The following is a 20,331-nucleotide window of genomic DNA, read 5'->3' on the forward strand; positions in this document are numbered from 1 at the left end:
TTGTGAGGATACTCGAGAGACCGGAACGGCGGAACCGAGGTTGGGTGAGTAAAAACGATTTTGGAAATGATGATATGGTAAATGAAAAGTGGAAAATGGAGACACGGTCCACGACGAGTCGTGCAGGAGAAACTCAGAGAATCTTGGACACCAACGCTAGTTGAATATTGATTGTGAATGTGTCATTGTTAACCATTTTCTTTTGTATGCATGATCTATGTGAACATCGTCAGTTATATGATCTATTGTTCGTAAGTTAAGGGTTAGTGGGTAAGGATTATCCTATTGAGACTTCGTAGCTCATGGTGTTACCTTTTTGGTGACCCTGACATATTATATTGGTGGCGACGCTGGTTTAGAAACCCTAGTTCCCTCCCTTGTTGAATAAATGTACTCTCGTGAGAATTATGATGTAATAATGAGCCAGACTCACTTGTTTTTGTAATAAAAAGTCTTATTAACATACCCAGAATTCGAGGCGTTACATAACTACTAAACTTTTTGGATCGAGAGGGTGGTCGAGTGGTGGTTTAGTATCAGCCTTGGATGAGTTTCTTGAAGAACTCGAGAACACCAAGAATAAAGGAAGAACAAAGAACAAACTCAAGAATTCTAGAGAGAGAAGTTGAAAGGGTTGAAAGTGTGAGTTGAATGACAAGAATGGGGTGCTATTTATAGCAAAATGTTGGGCTCTCCCTCTCCCTCTCATGGCCGGCCACCCCTCTCTTTCTCTCTCTCTCTTCCTCTCATTGTTTTGTCCAATCACACTTTTAAGCATGCCAAATCTTTCCCTCACTTGTCAATCCATTGGTAGGTGCAAGGCTAGGTGATCATGGGGATTTTCTAAGGCTTGTAAGTAAATCTTAGGTGATTATAACCTAGGTTGCAAGTCGTACAAGTCTAATGATGCTAAAAGAGGTAGCCTTCCATGTTTAGTCAATCCTAGGTCTAGGTTGTAAGTCAATTTCTAGGATGATTAAGGCTAGATTTCATGTTTAAAGTAGTCTAAAATGGGTTGTAAAGTAGTAATTAGGCTTGAGGCTAAAGAGGTAGCTTGTGGAAGTGTACAAACATATGCACACACCTCACACACACACACACACTCTCTCTCTCGCTCTCTCTCTCTGTATCATGAGTGTGTGTGTGTGTATATATATATATATATCTATATACATGTGTGAGTTTAGGTACCAGGTAGCCCTAATTAGTCTAGAAAAATATAATGTTGAGGGTAAGGCTTTCAAGTGCGAGGCATTGTCTAATGGGTAAGATTTTTTCTATAAAGTATATCTATGTATATATAGGTATGATTATGGTAGGCTATTATATATTTTAACTATGTATACTTTGATCTAAGTAGCCTTACTAAATCTAGAAAAAAGAGTAATGATTAAAGGTAAGGCTTTCAAGTGCAATATATTGTCCAATGGGTAAGACTTTTCCTAGAAAGTATATCTACGTATATATATATGCATGATTATAGTAAGCAATTATGTATATATACTTATATATACCTAGGGAAAAATCTAGGAAAGTAACTTCGGAGGGTAATTAGATTCAAGGCTATTATTCTTAGGCTTGCATGCATGACAAGTCTAGGTTTTCTACTTTTGGAAGCAAAATGATTACTTCCTTAGGTCCAAAAGGTTCATAAGGTTCATCTAGGGTTAGAAAAATGTAACTAGGTGAAATAGTAATTAAATTTCTTTAACTAATCGGTTGGAAGCTAATTTTACTTGCCAAGTAGGATTTATAGCGAAGAAATATAACTTTAAGATTTTATTTTATTCAATAGGAAAATATACAAGTGTTTCTATAAGCATACTTGTCTTTAGAAAATGACTAGGTTGTCCGGTGCAAAAAGATATAATTTTATAAGTCTCAAATCTAATTATGATGGAATATTAAAGTTAAAAGGAAATTTTATTAAGCAATCTAGGGTTTAAATAATGATTTTCAAATATTTAATGATATTTTTATTTACTAAAAATCGGAGTTGTTAGAGCTTCTATCTTAAGTAAACTCAAATTGTCATTACAGAACTCAAAACACATTACTACATTTTCATTTTAGTAACTTAGAGACAACCCCGAATTCTTTAGTCAACCAAATTCTCTTTGTTACTTCATTCTGCTAACCATTCTAGTATCTAAGTCAACACACTACACATAAAGATGTGAAATATAATGTGCACAAGGATGTTTCAAACAAAACCACAATGTGTCATCAAGGATTCACACGGCCACCTAATTTAATCCTTTCAAACTTAAGTTGGGTTTTATCGTGTCCCCTTTTTATTCTTTTTTTTTTTGTTTTCCTCTCGTTGTCAACACGTATGAGTTATCCACCTACACGCACATGCATACCATTCATTCAAATCTCCTATTTATCATTATAAGTTTAAAATAAAATACCAATGTTACTCTTCCACAATCGATCTTATCACATCTACGGTATCAAACATGTCTCCATACCGAACAAATTGCTATACCAATCTCAATACATCAAGCCACTATAAATTAGGAAATCTAATAAGAAAAGAAGAACGCAAGTATCGACACTTCAAACTATCCAAGATGCCAAACAAGTTGAAAGTTCATAGTTTCTCACATGGGAGCTTCGTTCTTTCTAAATTCCACATTTTAAATCAAAATATCAATATTTGCCACATTCTGTATTACCACCCCTTGCATGGCAATAACTTCCATATTCTAATTTCTTAATTACATTCATTTATGCCTTATTCGATTGTGGGTTTGGAAAATTTTTGGGTTTAGTTTCGAGTAATGAGTGTGGAGAGAAAATATGATAATAATTGGGGATAAGGGTAATGAGTGGAGAGAAAAATAGAGAGAGAAATGAGATTAATGATTGGATATAGGGGTAACGAGTGGAGAGAGAAATGAAAGTAATGATTGAAAATATAGGTAATAAGTGGATTTGGATTTGGAAAAAAAATTTCAAACCCACAACCGAACAAGGGCTTAATCTCATTAATCAAACAGCCTCATCATCAAACACACATTCCCCTTTTTAATCTGGTACAAAACAGTAACAAGATTCTCCATTCCCATTTTGTTACGTATTTCAATTTCATTTTTCGGGTGTTTGGGACCCCATGCGCCCCATTTCCGGCATCTCACCTTATGGTGGATTCGTGGCTTTCATTCCGGCATCTCACCTTATGGTGAATCCATGGCTTTCATATTACTATTCAATTATCTTCAGTTATCATTTCCATTTCACAAACCTCAATATCAAAAAAAAAAAAAAAACCACCACATGTATCAAGTCCGTATCATTCATAATAACATCCCACAATGTCCACATAATCATTCGAATGCAAAGACAACATACAATTACCATATTCATTTAATTTTGATACTAAACAAGAACCAACCATGTATCGCTACTTGTTCATTCCTAATCATATTTCATCATCCAAGATCGATCAACCTTATCATGTCACTCAATACTCTAAAGGTAATCAATACAACCATTAAGTGAAATCGTGTCATAAGTTTCTTATGTACTTCAATTGAGATACCGATGTTACCAATCATCACCTTAACGTATACGTTATGTCTATTGTGCTCTGTTTTTCTTCTAGTTTTAAAGTTCAATCCCCTGAATATAATTAAAAGAAAAAGAATACAATCCGAAGAGAATCTTTCATCTCACCACACTTATTCTTATTTCATCACGAGACTCATCCTCAATCAATTAATTAGGCCACTATATATATATACCAAATAATCCTTTCGACAATTTTCTACTTCATCTCAAATATCATTTTACTAGTTCGTATCTGTAACGCCCCGATTTTTCAAATAAATTTTGGAGGCATTAAATAATACAATTTTGTTGAAATAACTCCAGAGCGACTCTAGTCTTGATACATATCCCAAACATACTCGATCTCTACCCCTAGTATTCCTCTTGTGTCCAACTACTCATCTATTGAATCCTGCACCCTCTGGCAAATTGATCGCTGGAGCAACCAATTTACTTAGACACATATGTATCCGTGAGTGATAAATCACCAAGTAGAATACTCCAACCCAACTACCCTTCTTACTTTACAACTAGCAAGCAAACAATATAATATTGATGCGGAAGAATTAAACAGAAATTTTACACATAACCGATTTATTACTATCCACTAGCTTGACGTGTGATCTAAGATCTCATCCGCGAGATCTTTCCTCCCCAACAGCTAGTCTGTAGATACCTTCCAAACGAGGCATTGCCATACAGATTGATCACGTTCGTTTGCTTTCCACTTCATAAACCAAGATCGTGGATGTTTCCATGGCTAGGAACATCTCCACACGATGACGGTTATCATCAAAATAGAGTCGCCACCTAGTTTATAAAAACTAAGAAAAACAGATAGAGATTCCGAGTACGGGGAGCCAAGAGTACAATAAGGGGAAGGTGTTAGGCACCCCTCTTTGCCTGTCGTAAGATTGGCCCATAATCGTTTAACATACGATTAATACATGCTTTATCTAATTCTAAACAAGTAATCTATTTTATTAGCCTTTAATAGTAGATAAGGTGAGCCAGAACAATAATTGAAGCATCCATAAAAATAGACAAGAAAGATAGACTGTCCCAGGAAATAGATCCCTCGGCCGGTGAATGGATGTCACGGCCGAGGGATCCTACTAGATCGATGTATCGGCCAAAGGATTGATTCCCAACTGATGTTCTTCCTTACACCAGACTAAATGATTAACAGAAAATCAAAACGCTATGATTAATGTACAGAAGCATAAAAGAATCAAACCAATAGGCCCCTGGGCCTCACCATCTTGATCCCTCAGTGCTTGATTGCTTCGAATTGAGAGTGATTGATAGATCTTCTTCTCGAAACCCTAGGATTAAGGTTTGTACTTCGGGATTTGATCGCTCGGGATGCGGCTGCTCACAAAAGTTTAGGGCTTTTGTAGAGAGGATATGAGATATGATTTCTGCAGGGCTTGGAGGTATGAGATGGAGGAATTGAATATTAATTTCGGAACCCCAAGGCCTCTTTGCATAGGCACCGGATGACATCACTCCAACCAATCACATTGCACGACTAAAATTGGAATTATAGGGCAACTTTAACTCCTCATGGTAATCTCCTTACGTAGCCCGAACGCATCAAAATTTGGCTTCTAGGGTTTTGATAATCGAATCAAATGTATGACAGAGCATTCCAGAATCTGGAAAAAGAAGATCTGGCAGCCGAGGAATGGATTTGGTGGCCGAAGAATGGATGTGGCGGCCGAAGAATGGATGTGGCGGCCGAGGAATGGATCTAGTGGCCGAAGAATGGATCTGGCGGCCGAGGAATGGATCTGGCGGCCGAGGAATAGATCTGAGGGCCGAAGAATAGATATGGTGGCCAAGGAATGGATCTAGTGGCTGAAAAATGGATTTGGTGACCGAGGAATGGATCTGGTGGCCGAAGAATGGATCTGGCGGCCGAGGAATGGATCTGATGGCCGAAGAATAGATCTGGCAGCGGATCTGGTGGCCGAAGAATGGATCTAGCGGCCGAGGAATGGATCTGATGGCCGAAGAATATATCTGATGGCCCAGGAATGGATCTAGTGGCCGAAGAATGGATCTGGTGGCCGAAGAATCAATCTTATGGCTGATAGATGTATTTTCCTAAGATGCTGTATTTCTGTCTGAAAGGTTATTTAGCTCTAGATTGGGTCCTCTAAGTGGCTAAAAGTACTCACCATAAGTCCATGGGTTCACGAGAAGTCAATCAGCAATCACTGTATCTATTCATCATCGGGATGGTCCCCAAGGTGGGACTTGAAATAATCGTTAGGCCAAATTGGGGTGTCTACATAGTCATGCCTTGTCCCATGAGATCACTTCCTTTTGCTGTCGTAGATACACCTAAGTTATATACCGAGTGTGAATCCCAATAACTACAAACAAAGGGAAAGCTTATCATGCCATTGCATGACTAGGGTTCGCCTATCTTAATCATCACTGGACTCCAGCCAGTTTCAAATCATCACTGGACTTCCCGTCAGTTTGGAGACTGGGCCTCCGTTAGCACCCCTCTCAATTCGCATCCCAAAATCCGCTTGCAGGCAATCTCTAACATCATAAACTTTCCAATTTATCCAATACCTAGCACCGTCTAAGTGAACTCTACTTGCATACTACCCCATGTCTCTAGGATCCAATCTAGCATATCAATCAAGAGTTTGAAACAAATATAAACAAGTAATCAAAGTGAATAAATAATGAGCGGAACAATCACGTAACTTTTTATGAATGGGCCGTTGCCCTTAATCTTGTATGGCCAAGAAGTTAATATTAATAACGGAAATCTTTATTAATAAAAAAATATTAATTTTGTTCAATCACTAGTAGGTCTAGGCTTGTATTAGTTTATTTCAAAAAAATTAGATTGATAAATACATCAAATAGATAAAAATAATAGAATAATTAACATTTTGGGTCGAAACATAACGTTAATAAACTTTAGGGGCTAATTTTGATAGATTATCAATGCATGAGGGCTGAAATACTTCACTTTAATAGATAAAGGGGAAAGCTGTAATTCTAGGCTCATTTTTTTTTTAAATTTCCAACGATTATACGCAGTAAACTTTTGAAAACAAAACTGGGTTTTGACTGGTTTTGACCGGGGACGTCTCGGACCAATTTCTTCCATTCCGAAACATAAAAATATGATACGTAATCACGTAATAGACTTAGAAGAATATATGAGAGGGATTATTCCACCTCGAATCCGACCGGAAAACGAAGAACGATTTCCGGTGAATTTCGGTGATCGGAGAAGTGTACGGCGACACGGGACCTCGGGCTGACTTCAATTTACCTCGGAATGGTTCGAAGAAGCTTGGGGATGTTTAAGAAGATGTGGGAGCCCGAATTGGTGATCGGCTACGGGTAGAGCCGAAGCTCTCTCTAAACCTCCATTAATGGAGTGAAGCTTTTTCTCTCCAATTTCTCTCTCTTTCTGGACTTTTAGCCGAGATAGGAGTGTGGGAGAGGGTGTCTTGAATTCTAGGGAGGGAGAGAGGTATTTATAGAGATGGGATGGAGTGGGGTGCAAGATTAATTTATACAAAGGTATTTATGGTAAAGGGATAAGATGTAGAAGAGATAAGGGTAAGGGGGGATGGTTGGCTTGGGGAGAGAGAGAGAGAGAGAGAGAGAGAGAGAGAGAGAGATGAGAGATTGAGCCAAAAAAAATTTTGAAAAAAAATACTAAGGTGCATGTGGAACACCAAGGCGTACATATACATATGGAATTTTAAGCAATTCGATTTAAACTAATATAGAGTACAATTTATAATTAATTAACTTACTTAATAAAGAAATAGTTTTTGTATAAAATTATAATTCAACTTATTAAAATTTTTGGATCATTATAACGTATGGGTTAAAAAAAAATATTGACAGATACTAGTCAGTATAATTATTAATAAAATTTAAAATATAAATCTTTATTTGAAAAAAAATTAGGACAAAAATTAGTGTCGTTACAACCTACCCCCCTTAACAAAATTTCGTTCTTGAAATTAGGGTATAAGTTCTAGTGGAAACAGACGAGGGTAGTTGCATGCATAGTATCTTGTCGTTCCCAAGTTGATTTTTCAATTCCTCGATGTTGCCAAAAGATTCGTACGAGTTACATGATTTTTCCTCGGTTGCACTTCTCACTATAGTCCTGAATCTCTACTGGTTGTTCTTTGAAAGTGATGTCTTCGTTAAGTTCAACGTTTTCCCAGTCTGAAAGGTCAGCGGTCTGGTCCTTTTGTGGGCATAGCTCTTTTGTTGACTATGCGCAGCCAAAAGTCGTTGGCGAATGATTTGACCTTTTCTGTCGTCTCTCTTGTTCTAATAGGCTCGGTTCTCTCAATTTAGTCCAATCAAACCGACGATTGACAGGGTCACTCATACAAAGCTTCGTATGGTGTCATCTCTATGCTGGATTGATAGCTGTTGTTACAGGCAAACTCAACTAGAGGCAGGTGTCGTTCTCAGCTTCTTTACAGGCACAAAATATGTCTTCTAAGATCTGGATCGTCCTTTCAGATTGTCCGTACGTTTACGGATGGAAGGCAGTGCTGAGATGAAGATCAGTTCTCAATATTTCTGCTTTTACTTGTTGGCAGGTAAGACATGTTGAAACCTATTCGGCAACGTCTTTTTTTATTTTGCCCCATCAGTATTGTTGGTGGAGATCTTGGTATATCTTGGTGCTCCCTAGGTGGACGGCGAAATTGGAATGATGAAACTCCTCAAGTCTGCTTCCCGAAGGGTACCGATGTCTGGTACAAAAATTCTTTCCTAAAAGTGAAGGCTTTTATCAACGTGGATTGCCTATCCGCCTGCTGCTTTTCCAATTAATAATTGATATCTTCTGTGATTGGCTACAGCTTGAATCCGCTGATGGCTTTCCATCATTTCCCATTTTCTGGTAGCTAAACTAGCCACTTGTCCTCGGCTCTTCCGACTAAGCGCATCAGCGACCACTTTTGTCTTTCCTCGAACTACTCTCCGTATAGATAATGCTGCCAAGACTTTAGGGCAAACACTACTGTTGCCAGCTCCAAATCGTGAGTTGGATAGTTCCTTTCATGCGACCTCAATTGTCGGGATCCATATGCGACGACCTTTCCATCTTGCATGAGTACAGCTCCCAATCCATCTTTGGATGCGTTGCAGTACACTATATACCTCATGTTCCATTTGGGAATGATTAATATGGGGGCACTGGTTTTTCTTAAGTTCTTCGAATGATTTCTCACATACTTTGTTCCATTCGAACTTAACCCGCTTTTGGGTCAGTCGCGTCAATGGTTTACCTAAGATGGAGAAATCTTTAATGAACCTTCTGTAACAGCTAGGTAATCCCAAGAAACTTCCAGTCCATGACCGCTTCTACCTTGCTGTCATCGATTGAGATTCCTTTCTCTGGCACCACGTGTCCTAGGAATTTAACTTCTTTCATCCAGAATTTGCACTTGCTGGCCTTTGCATACAAATGATTGTCTTGAAGTACTTGTAGGACAATTCTCAAGTGGTTTCGTATTCTTTCTCCGTTGGAGAGTATACAAGAATGTCATCAATGAATACGGTACTTGTCCAAGTGTGGCATGAAAATCTTGTTCATCACACATGAAAATGGCAGGGGCATTGGTTAATTCGAAAAGCATGACTACGAACTCATAATGTTCGTAACGTGTGCGAAATGTCCTCTTAGATATGTCACAATCTCTGATTCGCAATTGGTGGTATCCGAATCTTAGATCAACATGTTGACCCTTGGTCGAACACGTCCTCTATTCTCGAAAAAAGGGTATTGATTCTTGATTGTGACTCTATTGAGTTGGCGGTAGTCGATACAAAGTCGAAGCGTCCCCTCTTTCTTCTTGACAAATAGGGCAGGGGCTCCCCATGGTGAGGTACTGAGTCGAATAAAACCTTTTTCTGAAAGTTCATGCAGCTGCGTTTTCAACTCTCGTAGTTCTACCGTAGCCATCCGATATGGGGCCATAAAAATTGGGGCTGTACTGGGCTGTAGCTCGATGGTGAAATCCATTTCCCTTGGTGGCGATAATCCTGACAATTCCTCAGGAAACACGTCTTCGTATTCGTAGACAATGTGAGGAAGACCCAACTCCATTCGATCTGTTTCTTCCAACATAAGGCTCGCTAACCATCCAGAGAGCTTATCATGCCACCTTGCTCTTGTGCGTGTTTGGTGTGGAAGCGTCTTGCCTACCCCCCTTAAATGAGTAAGACATCTCTCGCGGAAAATGATTTTTCGCTTATCTTATCATTTTTTATAATAGCGCGATGGGCTAATAGCCAACCATTAATGTCAAAGTCAATTCTTCTTGTAACCTAAGAATCACAAACCAAATGTAGGTCTAAGACTCCTTCTACTATAATCTATCCATCTTAGGAATGATGGGCGTACGAAACTTGAGGTTCGAGTATAGGTGTAGTTGTGGCGGTAATCGCTCGTATGAGTTGCACAACCTAGTTGATACTCCGTATTTGGTTAGGGTTTGAGCTGGCATTGATCTCGGGATTCACATAATCATTGTTGTCAACATAGGTAACATCGTCATTGGCATCAAGGCTACGCATATTGTTCTTGCTAATGGGGTCAACAAAATGACCATAGAGAATGACGTCGTTGACCTTTTATGCCAATCTTGTAATGACTACTCCACGAAGTTAGGTTTAGAGTTTTGAGGGTTTCTAAATATCTGGTTCTCAAAAGATAGTGCGTGCAACAATGTTCTCACACTGGTCTTTCCCTATTTGTCCTATTTTTGATCATTATCTACCTAGAGATAGGAACTTCTTCTCTGACAGGTACTCTTAAGTAGCCGCCTTCGATAGTACCCTTTCTTTCATTGTCGAAGTTTGTCTCTTTGCCTTCTTTGTACTGGGATTCTTCCTCTCGTTTGATCAGCCAACAAATTATAAAAGGGAACAACTCCTCTATCGCTTCCTTTTGATTGTAGTCAACGTTGATTTCATAACTCCTCGGATTCTGAGTTACGATAGATAAATAAATATATGATATACTTAGGTAGGATATCACGTGGTTTAGAGAAATAATAGATACCGTAAACGTTTAGCTATTCGGATTTATGCTCTCAGAATATGGTCTATCCAATCTACCCAAGTCCGAGTGTTGAACCTAGGCTCTGATACCATTTGTAACGCCCCGATTTTTCAAATAAATTTTGGAGGCATTAAATAATACAATTTTATTGAAATAACTCCAGAGCGACTCTAGTTTTGATACATATCCCAAACATACTCGATCTCTGGCCCTGGTATTCCTCCTGTGTCCAACTGCTCCTCCATTGAATCGTGCACCCTTTGGCAAATTGATCGCCAGAGCAACCGATTTACCAAGATATAAACGTTTTCTTGAGTGATAAATCACCCAGTAAAATACTCCAACCCAACTACCCCTCTTACTTTACAACTAGCAAGCAAACAATATAATATCGATGCGAAAGAATTAAACAGAAATTTCACACATAACTGATTTATTACTATACATTAGCCTGACGTGTGATCTAAGGTCTCATCCGCGAGATCTTTCCTCCCCAACAGCTAGTCATGCCCTGTCTCATGAGATCACTTCCTTTTGCTGTCGCAGATATACCTAAGTTATATATCAAGTGTGCATTCCAATAACTATGAACAAAGGAAAAACTTATCACGTCATTGCATGACTAGGGTTCGCCGATCTTAATCATCACTAGACTCCCGCCAGTTTCAAATCATCACTGGACTTCCCACCAGTTTGGAGACTGGCCTCCGTTAGCACCCATCTCAATTCACATCCCAAAATCCGCCTGCAGGTAATCTCTAACATCATTAACTTTTCAATTCATCCATCACCTAGCACCGTCTAAGTGAACTCTACTTTCATACCACCCCATGTCTTTAGGGTCCAATCTAGCATATCAATCAAGAGCTTGAAAAAAAAAACAATAATCAAAGTGAAAATAAATAATGAGCGGAACAATTACGTAACTTTTTATAATGGGCCGTTGCCCTTAATCTTATATGGCCAAGAAGTTAATATTAATAATGGAAATCTTTATTAATAAAAAAAATATTAATTTTCTTCAATTACTAGTAAGTCTACGCTTGTATTATAGTTTATTTCAAAAAAAATTAGATTGATAAATACATTAAATAGATAAAAATATTAGAATAATTAACATTTTGGGTTGAAAGATAACCTTAATAAACTTCAGGGGCTAATTTTGATACATTATCAATGCATGAGGGCTAAAATACTTCACTTTAATAGATAAATGGGAAAGCTATAATTCTAGTGTAACATCCTTTTATCTTTGAGGTGCTTTAAAGTTATACTTTAGTAACTTAAAGGGGCAAAGTGCATTTTTTTTAAAAGTATTGTGCATGTGTGCCGTGTGTGTGTGTGAGTCATAAAACAAAAAGAAAAAAAAAAGAAAGAAACCCATCAGGGTGAGTTTTGTTCCAACGTAGAGAGAGAGAGAGAGAGAGAGAGAGAGAGAGAGAGAGAGGCGGTGGAAAGAAGAGGAAGAAGAGTGTTTGAAACCTCAATTCAGTAGGTAATTTTCAGTCCCTTTTGCTTAATTTCGTGTATGCTCTGCATTATGATATCTGTTGCTGGACAGATTCGTACAGCTCTGAGTTTGTCTATTTTCTCACCCTTTTATGTCAAAATTTACTTGGGTTTCTTCATGAAATCTGAACTAGATTTGATGCTTGTTCTTTTGGCTTTGGAATCACTTGAAAAGGTTAAGAACTCAATTTACTGTGAATTTTCGAATGTTGGTCTGATCCTGAGAATCTGTTTTGTGACAGATTTGCGAATTGGTTGTGTTTGCCTATTTTTATCATCAACACGCTGACCATGCTATTTTTTGGTAATTTTACTGGAGATGTCTCTATGTGTGTAGCATGTGCTGTAAAAATTTCAGAATTTTCTGAGTAGTATGGAAAAGGATAAAAATCATGAACCGAGCTGCTGTCAGATTCGCGTCTGTGCAGGCAGCACAGACACGTGTTGGAAAAATGGGCATAACTTCTTGCTCGGGTGTCGGTTTTACGCACCGTTTCTTGGTTCTGAAACTAGACTTACATACCTTTCTAAACATGGAAGGTTTGTGCCTTAGTTACTTCTAGGAAAACTCAGTTTCGGTTCTGAAGTTAATGGTTTGTTAACTCTGGAAATCTGGGCAGGTTTTGGAGCTATGTTATTCATCAATGTTGTCATAGTTAATGTACTTACTGGCTATGGGTCCTTATGAGTCTTAAAAAATGATCAATTGGTGATGTTTTGGTATTAGAATTAATGGAAAAGATTGAGTATGTGATTTTTAATGAGCATTCGATCACAGGCTGTTCTGCAGAAACTGCAGAGTTGTGTTTCTAAGTGTGCATCTTTTGACAGTCGTAACTTTGTCATTCGAAATCTATTTAGGAAAAACTCTATATCGATATTGGTGTACTGAATGTCTACTTTCTAATGGTGGTGGTTTCATGACCCAACTTTGATCCTATAAAATGCTACAGTCTTTTAAAGACAGGCTGGCTGTAGGATGTCTTGTTATTTTGGGAGTGTTGTTGTGTTTGAACTTCATGTGTGTTATTCTTTGGCCATTGTTTAGTTCTTTATGAGCTTATTATTCTTGTGTTGATCGTTCGTTGAACTCATTACTAATACGGTTAAGCGTGTGGTTAGGTAACGAGCTGAGTAATCGGGAGGTGCCAAAACCGTAAGTTGGCATACTTCGGTCGACTCACGGGTGAGTGTGTTTGATATCTTATATCTTCAATAAGATGTTAACATGTTGGTTGTGCATCATGCTATGGTTGGTTTAGTTACTGGCATGCATGATTGGTGTATGTTGATTGTACCCGTATAAGGTTTGTGGAGTGAGTCACATCTTGTCGTGGGCCGTGCCGTTCTATTTACGGTGAATGGGAGCTTGGTGTGCGGGACACAATACCTTGGGTACATGGGATGTGGCAGACATGTCACTGCATGTGTTGTGAACATAAATTGTAGTTGTTCAGTTAGTTGTTTATGTTGAGTTTTATTGGATTTATTCTATATCTTACACACTCTTGGTTTTCTTTTGGATTGCCAGATAGCAAGGGTTTGTAGGATGGTCCACTACCGGTCGGCGTTTTGGGGTTGGCTTTGAGGATGTTGATTGTGTCGGTGGTAGTGAGTTGTCTTGTATATATAATCGACTCGTTTTGTAAATGATGTTTTGCACTTTAGTTTGCCAAGTATGTAAAGTTATGGGTATAACGTCGACTCTTTTAATAATATTAATGTTAAGTCTTCCGCTGGTTTATTCTGAGTTAATATCTGTTGTTAAGTGATTGTTTGGTTGGCGTTTGGGAATGCCACGTGGCCGCGCCGACTCGGGCCCACAATGGGTGTCGTTTTGCTGGGCGGGGCGTGACATCTAGGCTCATTTTTAAAAAAAATTTCCGACGATTATACGTAGCAAACTTTTGAAACCAAAACTGGGTTTTGACTGGTTTTGACCAGGGATGCCTCGGACCAATTTCTTCCATTCCGGAACATAAAAATACGATATGTAATCATGTAATATACGTAGGAGAATATAGGAGAGGGATTATTACACCTCGAATCCGATCGGAAAAAGAAGAACGATTTCGGATGAGTTTCGGTGATCAAAGAAGAGTACGGCAACACGGGACCTCGGGCTAACTTCGGTTTATCTCATAATGGTTCGAAGAAGCTTGGAGATGTTTAAGAAGATGTGGTAGCCCGAATTGGTGATCAGCTACGGGTGGAACCGAAACTCTCTCTAAACCTCCATTATTGGAGTGAAGCTTTTTCTCTCCAATTTCTCTCTTTCTGGACTTTTAGCTGAGAAAGGAGTGTGGGAGAGGGTGTCTTGAATTCTGGGGAGGGAGAGAGGTATTTATAAAGATGGGGTGGAGTGCAGCGCAAGATTAATTTATGTGAAGGTATTAATGGTAAAGGGATAAGATATAGAAGAGATAAGGGTGAGGTGGATGGCTGGCTTGGGGATGAGAGAGAGAGAGAGTCGAAATTTTTTTTGAAAAAAAATACTACGGTGCATGTGGAACACCAAGGCGTACATATACATATGAAATTTTAAGCAATTCGATTTAAACTAATATAGAGTACAATTTATAATTAATTAACTTATTTAATAAATAAATATTTTTTTTATAAAATTATAAATTAACTTATTAAAATTTTTGGATCATTATAACATATGGGTTATAAAAAATATTGATAGATACTAGTCAGTTTAATTATTTAATAAAATTCAAAACATAAATTTTATTTGAAAAAACTTATGGCAAAAATTAGGGTCGTTACAGTATTACCCAACAAGCATGTCATCAAACTCCACACAATCGACTAAACACACACACATTGATTTTACACCATTTCCATTCATTTCGATACTTAGATTCCACATTATGAGAGCCAAAAGGAATGATGATAACCAATAAGTCATAAGGAGACGAATAATCTTTCTAGGAAGGGATTTGGAGGTGTCTAAAAGGCATTAAAAGTAATCGGAGTTCGAAATTACAAAGTTAAGAACAACATGACTCAAGCTGTCCTGAAACCGGGGGGGGTGGTGTGGGTAATAAAGCATCGATACCGAAGCACCAAGAGTCCAGAAAGCATGATTGGTATCGATACCCCAGTGGATTTTCTGGGCGAAAATTTTAGCTTTTCTCAAGAACAAACACTTAAAGCACGAAATCAACTCATAAGCATATAAAGAAAACGAGAAATCCCTACCTCATGATTTTTGAGCAAAACTCTAACTCTCAAAACTTTGAAATCCACCATACTCCTCCTCCTCCGAGCTTGATCATGCAATACCCAAGGTCTAGGTTGTGAAGGTATCGTGAATTTTTGTTGGGCTTTCATGGATTTGAAGTGTTCAAAAAGATTCAATAGTGTGAGAGTAAGAGAGCCAAGAGGTCGAGCGTGAGAGACGAGAAAGAGAGGCAGCATACGTACTGGAAAAGAAAAGAAAAATTGGGGAAAAATATTCTCCTGCTCAAGATTTTTTATACACAAAAATAGGTTAAATCGCATTTCACACCCCTCAACCACTAAAACACTACATTAACTCCCATTAAGAATAAGCAATTTGACATTGACCCAAAAACATTATCCACATTAAAAGGCTTGATCACGCATAAAAGTTAGAAGTTAAATAATTTAAATGCCAGGTCTTTACATCCAATGTGAACTCTTTTTTGAACAAATGTTGATAACTTTAGTAACTTTTTGGTTTTGATTATACCACTTTGGATGCTCTAAAAAAAATACTTTCTAAAAAAAAAAAATTTGGAAAAAGTTGTTTTTTTATTAAAACTATTTTTTTTGCAAAAACAGTTTACTTCAAAACAGTTTTTTTATTAAATTTTTTTTTCAAAAATTGTTCTTTTTTAAAAAATTTTTTTCATTCAAAAATTGTTTTTTTTTTAACTTTTTTCTGAAAATTGGTATTTATTTTAAATCAAAGTTTTCAATAAACTATTTTCTCTTTTTCTAATAACCTATTTTTATTAGTTTAAAAATAAATTTTTCACAATTTTTAAAATTTTATAAGTTGAAAAGGTGATGTGACAAGTTTTGGTTATTCAATTTTGTTTGTACCATTGTGGACTTCTACATTGTTAACCTTAACAATCCCTTAAATAGATAACCAAAAGATGATTTGGCTATTTTTGATTATTGACTTTTGGTTATTCCACTATGGATGCTCTTACTGTAACATCCCTAATTTATAGGGGAAATTTTTCATTTTTTTTAAGAAGAAAAAGGCAAATAAAAATTTTGTTAATTGTTAAAAAAATCTTTTTTAATTACTTGGATTGCTTTTAAAATTCCTTTTTAATTTCTAATAATTCATCATAATTAAATTCTAGACTTATAAATTAAGTTTTCTTCATATAAAATTAACTACTCATTTCCTAAGGACAAAGAGACTTATTTATACCCTTGCATATTTATTTGTGTCTAGAATTAATTCATAAATTCATTTTCTTGGCTAGGAATCCTATATTTCCTAGGATAATTTGATTCCAACCAATTAATTAGCCAAACCAATTGGATTCTAGGCCTAGTTAAACCTCCCTAACCATTTTGAACCTTCCAAACTTTTTTCAAACTCTAGTTTTTCCTAGAAAGTCTACCTCACTCATTAAAAGGCTATTTCACACATTTTGGAAACCTTTAATCATATATTTTTTCATTGAACAGTCTCTTCAATATAAGCCATCATCACTTCCTTTCTCCTTTCTACAAGTAACCTTGGCATGCTTATATATCACCCTAACATTTCCTAGAAAGGCTACTTTGAAGCCTTATTCATTCTTTTTGCATTGATAAGTCATTTTCAAAAGCTAAAGCCAGCCCTTTAATCATTTCACTTTCCATTGACTTGTCATTTTCCTCACTCATGTCAATCAAGCCCATCATTATGCTTTCTTAGTCAAATAAATCACTTTCCTAGAAGGTGTATTGTTATTTCTCTCCATTGAAAGGTCACTTTCAAGGAGATATTTCTTCCAAACCATCATTACCCTCAACACCTTCTTTTTAAGTTAACTTTTATACATATGTAAACATGTGTATACATGTGTATACATAGAACAAGAGAGAGAGGGAGAGAAAGAGAGAGAGGCTGAGAGAGAGCGGGAGAGAAAAAGAGGGAAATGCTGAGAGAGAGAGAGAGAGAGAGAGAGAGAGAGAGAGAGAGAGAGAGGTGTGTGTGTGTTTGCAAATCCTTGTGTGATGATAGCGTAAAAGCCTTCCAACTTTTATCTTACTTGACCAACTAAGCTAACCTAAGCCTTCAAGCAACCTTAGCCATGATTTCCTAGCCTTCATGTTTAAAGTTAATAAGTAGCATAGTCATCATTTTTACTTTGTGTGCAAGACTAACCAATAAGGGTAATAAGAACCTAGAAAGTAACTTAAAGGCTACCTTACATGAATGCCTAAGGTTGACCTAGAAAGCCAAAGGCAAGGCTATGCCATGATAAAAGGTGAGATTAGACAATACATGGAGCAAACAAATTGAGAGAGAGAGAGAGAGAGAGAGAGAGAGATTCGGCATAGAGAGAGAGAGAGAGAAGAGCTTCATTTTTCCTATCAATAGGACCTTTGACCAAACTTCCAACTCACACCTTCAATCTTCCAACTTCTCTCTCTAGAAACCTTGCGTTTGTTCTTTGTTCTTACTTTATTATGGGTGTTCTTGAGTTATTCAAGAAACTCAACCCAAGGCCGCCACCAAACCACCCCTCGATTCAAAAAGTTTAGTTGATAGGAGGAAACTTTGTTTCTAGGAAAAAGAAAGTCTTTCCTTTCTCTTTCGAAGCTACCGTAAACTTACCGTAAGAAGTCACTTCGTTCGATAGCCACATTCACCTTCCGTAAGCTGATGTATTTTCTTTTTCGTAACCATACCATCCGCCAAGAATGATAGAATATTTCTACAAACTTTCTCTAGTAAAGATTATAGTTATATTTTTTGTGTTTAAATGCATGTTAAGTTAAGGTACAAAAAAATAGCTAGCAAACTTGTTTTACTAAAATTTCGAAATGAAATATGATCATGTCGAATATCTCGACTTTTATTCCAAAAAATATATGTTATTTTGAACTTCCCAAAAGGGAAGAAAGAACGGATTTTTGAAATGTAAGAAATAATAGTTTGATTGGTAGCATGGTTACTTAGATTTTTTTTTGAAAGAGGTTATGAGCATGTATACATGTTTTTAGTTCTTAATTTACTTGTCTTGATATTGAGTTATATGCATAGCTTGTTGAATTTATAGATTAGTCGATGGATTAAGCATGAAAAATACCATAGAGTTGGATGATCTTGTTATTTTAATTATTCTAGTTTAATTTCAAGATTACGATCAATGATGCATGTTTATGAGACACCTTATATAGTGTTCTTATGTGGAAAGTCCGACTACGGAGTCCTTGCATGAAAACGAGACACGAAAATCGAGAAAGTCTAGAAACATGACACGTAGGGTGTTGATAATGAAAAGATGTGTTTTAAAAAGGAAATATTTTTGAAACCACAATGTGGCTGGACTTAGTAGCCCATTGTGTGTGTGTGTGTACACCAATGGAAATCCGAGACGACGGAACCATTGTGAGGATACTTGGGAACCCGGAACAGCAGAACCGAGGTTGTGTAACACCCCGAATTTTGGGAACGTTAAATGGATAATTTCATTGAAAATTAAATGGAGTTTGGCTCAATATTACAGCATAATTCTCCAAAGAGTACTTTTATTCAACAAAAGGAGGGGTAAACTAGGGTTCCTATCTATTGCTCTGCCTCTTCTTCCATTCTTGCCAGCTCCTCGGCTTCAAAAGCTTCCAAGGTGTAAAGTTTACCCTGTTCGTCTATAAGATCTGACACATTATACCAGTGTTGCCACCAATATAATATGTCAGGGTCACCAAAAGGTAACACCGTGAACTACAAAAGCTCAATAGAGTAACCTATACCTGTTAACCCTTAACTTACGAACAAATGATCATAAATTCAATGATTTTCACATAGTTCATACATGATTAAAAAAAAAAAACAGTTAACAATGACATATCTGCATTCACTATTCAACTAACGTTGGTGTCCATGATTTTTTGAGTTTCTCCGACGCGACTCCTCGTAGACCGTGTCACTGGTTTTACCTTTCATTAACCAAATCAACATTTTCAAAATCGTCATTTTAACACACCCAACCTCGGTTCCGCCGTGCCAGTCTCCCGAGTATCCTCACAATGGTTTCGCCGCACCTGGTTCCCATTGGCACACAAAACCTTGCATTGGGTCCTTTCCGCGGATAACCAAGCTACTCACCCAACCTCGGTTCCGCTGCGCCGGTCTCCCGAGTATCTTTACAATGGTTCCACCGCGCCGGGTTCCCATTGGCACACAAAACACACACCACACAATGGGCTACCACATTCGGCCACATTGCGGTTTCCAAAACATTTTTCCTTTCCAAAACATGCCTTTTCATTAACCACACCCTAGATGTCATGTTTCTAACGTTCTCGATTTCTGTGTCACGTTTTCATGCATAGACTCCACGGTAGGACTTTTCACATACAAAATCATAAATCATTCATTGTAATCTTGCAACTAAACTAGCAAAATCATCCAACTATATATTACTAATCATGCTTAAACCACAACTTAAAGCATAACGCCACATGTACGGATGCCTTTGGAGTGAAAATCATTTATGCTTTACAACAAGACAAGTAATACAAACAATTCATAATACATGCTCATAACCATCCTAAAGATTAAAATACGAATACTTCTATCAACGATATGGTCTTATCTTTCGAAAAAACCCATTCTTTCTTCCTTTGTGGGAAATTCAAAACAACACATGTTTATTAGAGTAAGAGTTGATTATTCAAACATGCTCATACTTCCATTAGCGAAAATAAGTTATTAACTATCATGCATTTCAAACCTATAGGTGATAGATAACCTTATATACGGAAAATCTACTTATACTTCCAACATACGGTTCTACGTTAGACGTTGAATTTAGTGGACAAGGGATTCTACCTTTCTTCTTGGCGGTAGTGGCGACTACGGAGAGAATGTGTTCGTCGGGCGGAGTAACTTCCTACGGTTGGCTTCCGGTAGCTTCGAAAGAGAAAGGTTTTCTCTCGAAACTACTTCGTGACTAAAACTACTCAACTTTATGGAT

The 20,331-nt window shown here is 37.3% G+C and overlaps 1 long non-coding RNA gene across 1 annotated transcript; it reads left to right on the forward strand.

Moving 5' to 3' along the window:
* Window positions 1-13,067: 13,067 nt before the first annotated feature.
* Window positions 13,068-13,900, forward strand: LOC131303585 (uncharacterized). The gene is made up of 2 exons (XR_009192096.1): window positions 13,068-13,331; window positions 13,677-13,900. It is a non-coding gene; the product is annotated as an uncharacterized LOC131303585 (long non-coding RNA).
* Window positions 13,901-20,331: the final 6,431 nt, after the last annotated feature.

The sequence above is a fragment of the Rhododendron vialii genome, chromosome 10a (assembly GCF_030253575.1).
Source record: "Rhododendron vialii isolate Sample 1 chromosome 10a, ASM3025357v1".
In the NCBI taxonomy this organism is placed as follows: Eukaryota; Viridiplantae; Streptophyta; class Magnoliopsida; order Ericales; family Ericaceae; genus Rhododendron; species Rhododendron vialii.